We start from the raw sequence: 3,753 nt of genomic DNA on the forward strand, positions 1-3,753 counted from the left end.
GGATTTCACGCGTTCGGGTGCAAATATTTTGTAATTACGTCGCAAATATACATATAAATGTACATATTTTCTTTTTCTACAACACTTCAGAGTCCTAAGTATGTGAAAACAACATATTTTTAAACAACATTTCATTCTGAACGGAATTAAATGCTATACTTTTCACAGGACAGTTTTCTCAGAATGGTTTAATTCGAATGAAATATTTTCACAAGTTTTCGTTAATTACATTAGAAAAAAAAATTAAGGTAATTCGATTTTATTCGGTTAAGGTACAAAAATTAAGATCAAAGTTTATTGTATTATTAATATTAAAATTATGCATTATTTCTTTTCTATTTATAGAGCTTCTTCATAAAATACTTTCTTAAATATGACATGATTTTTTGGCTTCTTTTAAATCGAAAAATGTAAGTCAATTTATAATTAATGCTCTATTCGGTTCATTTTAAATTAGAGAATTATTAGGAAAATAGTATTTGACTTTCTCTGAACATTTCTGAAAGGGAATAAAATAAGGTTTTTTTTTTTTTTTTTTTTTTTTTTTTTTTTAAAGTATTATTTAAAACTTGTAACTGACTTATTATAAAATGTAAAGGGAATAATTCTTTTAATTATACTTATCAGATTTTTTTTTACCCTTCATTTCAACAATACATATTCCAAAACTCTTTATTACGTTCTTAAGTGCGCATCTCATAGCATTTGCTTTACAATACCTTTTAACAGATTGCTTTCCAATACGAACAATTCTTGCTTAAATAGTTTTATAACGTATTTGTCAACAGGATTTCAATTTATGTTTACAATTCAATATTAAAGTTATTATATATTTAGATAACATTTATAATCATTATAAATTAGATACATTTAATCATTAGATTTCTTCACAGTACTATCACAGTTGTTTATAAGTGAATAAATTCTTCATTTCAAATACATTTATAAATAATTTAATGAATATTTAAGTATTTTATCAAAGGCAGATACATGCTTTTTGCAAGCACATGCATAAATACCCATACATATTTCCTATTTATCATTTCCGGCATGTGCAAATCTTTAAGTTCTGTGCATTCACTATATTTTTCGTGTAAAGTAATTTACACTAATTTAGCATACACCCGAAAGTTTTACATAAAAAATATATATGAATATAATTTGAATGAAAATTATAAGTATTATTTTTAATACCCACTCAAAGGTCAGTGTTTCTTCAAAATTCCCCCACGATGGCATCTCTCTCTTTAGGCAGATAGCCCTTGCATGCGTTACTCTATTTAATAAAAACTTAATCTGACCTATGTGCCTAATTACAAATATTTTAACATACATAATTTTATATTTACATTTAGCCATCAAGTTTCAAACTTTTCAAATCTTCTAGAAAACAAATTTTGGCAGATCTCTTTTAGCAATTTTCTTAAAATCTATATTTTTGTAGTGCAACAGCTTAGAATTTTATAAAACAAATTCATAATCAAAATCGCTGTTGTTAGTTATCGAAAAATAACCAAGATGTGATTTTTGCGTAAATGTCAGTAAACTATACAAATTGCTATTATCCATCACACTATGAATGTTTCTTTCATGCGAGAGTGTCCCTTTTTCGATTTCTATGGAACTGTCGTGTGTCGAAATACTATCAGAATTTTGTCAAGCGAGCTTCTGAATGTAAACAAAAAACACCCTGTCTGGTGACCCAAGCTTCAAAGCAGTGCTTCACTTCTAGCGCGGAATGGCCCCTCCTCCCTTTCCTACCTCCATGGCCTCACCCCAAATTTTTTTTAAATGTTCAATGATGAATACAATTTTTATTTCACATTCACTAAATACTTACATATGACAAATTGTATAAAAAATACTTACATATGACAAGTATCTACAATGAATTAAAAATATTTAGTTGTGGTATCGCGAGAGTCCGAGCGCTCCTGATTATCGCCGCCCGCGTACTTGTACGCGCTAAACCCCCGCTAGGAACGACCCTGAAGGTATCTATAATGATTCTTAAAACACATATATACCAGCAACATTAACTGAACTATATTTTTAATGGAATTGTAGCAAATATGTAATATGTGATGATGTGTACTCAGATGTGAATCTGAAAGTTAATAATATAGTATTAATATATACTTGACAGTGAAACAAAACTGTCAACGGATTATAGAGAAAGGAAATGCATCTGATGATAGGAATATTAACAGATGATTATGTCACATTATTTTGAAATTATATTAATACGCAATGTTATGTAGTAATGGGGGGAAAAAAGCTATGACACACATTCAGCAAAACTGTCTAAGGAACATAGAAAACCGTTGTTCTAAGATGAATCATCGCTGCCACAAAACAAACTTTTGGAAAAATTGTCGCTGCACAAAATAAAAACCAAACCTCGGAAAAAAATCCTGGAAGCCTATTTTACGCTCCGAGAGTCGGCTGCTGTTTATTGGCCACCAGATGTCGCTGCTAGCGAAAAACAAGTCTCCCCAACATCTCATATTCTGTGATGTACGCAAGTTGTGAAAACGAAACATTGGAATAATATTACGTCATTTAACAGGTCTACGTCATTTCCGAGTGTCATGTGACCAGAGTACAGCTTCCCAAGCCATACCCTTTTTCTGTGACGTCACTTCTGCCTACCAGGTACTCCGATTTCTTCTACCATGTAACACAGAGCTTAATTTGCGCCGGAGCCCACCGGTACTTCTCAGTTTCTGAGGTAAATCGTAACTTTAGCCCTCTGTATAATTACTTTGAAATAGTGTTTTTTCTACAAAACCTACACCTTTACCACAGATTTCCAGCTCCAATGTTGATGAGAATGAAACAGCGGACAATGTGAGGATACACTACGAAAGCCTGGAATTTTAAGATAAGTACCCTTCTTTCATCTAAACTAAATCAAATTTCTATAAATAAGTGCCTCTAAATCAATTAATTTAAATTTTTCATCAGTTTTTAGCATTAAACAATACTTGAAATTGCTCATTGCTTGTGGCTTCCTTTGTGGTTACAATTCCAAACAGACGCCAATGTTATCAGTTCACGTCCGTCACCACCTACAAAGCCCCCCTTATCTTGTTTTGAGGAATCTCGTGAGAGGGAAAATTGAGGATTTGGGCATCGCGCTACTTCCCTCTCTTTGGTTTCCTTTTTTTAGATTGCTTGAATATATTTTCTCCTTTAAATAATACTATATTTAACCAATTTTTTTTCTCATACTGTTCCTTGCTATCTGTTCCCAGTATCACATCTATTTTATTTCCAAATGTAAGGGATGGATTATTCTTCATTTCTTTAAATAAATTCTTAGAACTATGAGCTTATGTAAATAAAAGTGTGCCTCAATGTGTTAAACTAGCATTAATAAACTAGTAATAAATTATGATAGTAAAATAATTAAACTTGTAATATATCATGATAGTTAAATTAATAAATACTATGTTTAATTTAAGTTTTTAATACATATACTGCGTAATTTACACACACACACACAATATATATAAACCTATATACTTTTTTTGTGTGTGTGCGGTTGTGGTCTTGTATTGTGTATGGTTCTATGTTTTTTGTCTGCTGCTGTTCTTTGAAAAATGTATGAAAATGTTGGGAACGAAAACAACATATGTTACTTTAGTTAAATTAATATACACTTTTGTCTGATGTTATGAGTCTTTTGCTGTTGTGTCTCAGGATGCAAGCATACATATTACTTTGTATCCCATGCTAAATACCTTGATA

This window comes from Stegodyphus dumicola, chromosome X2 (genome assembly GCF_044657685.1).
Source record: "Stegodyphus dumicola isolate Sdum_Otavi_A_Nest chromosome X2, ASM4465768v1".
Lineage (NCBI taxonomy): Eukaryota > Metazoa > Arthropoda > Arachnida > Araneae > Eresidae > Stegodyphus > Stegodyphus dumicola.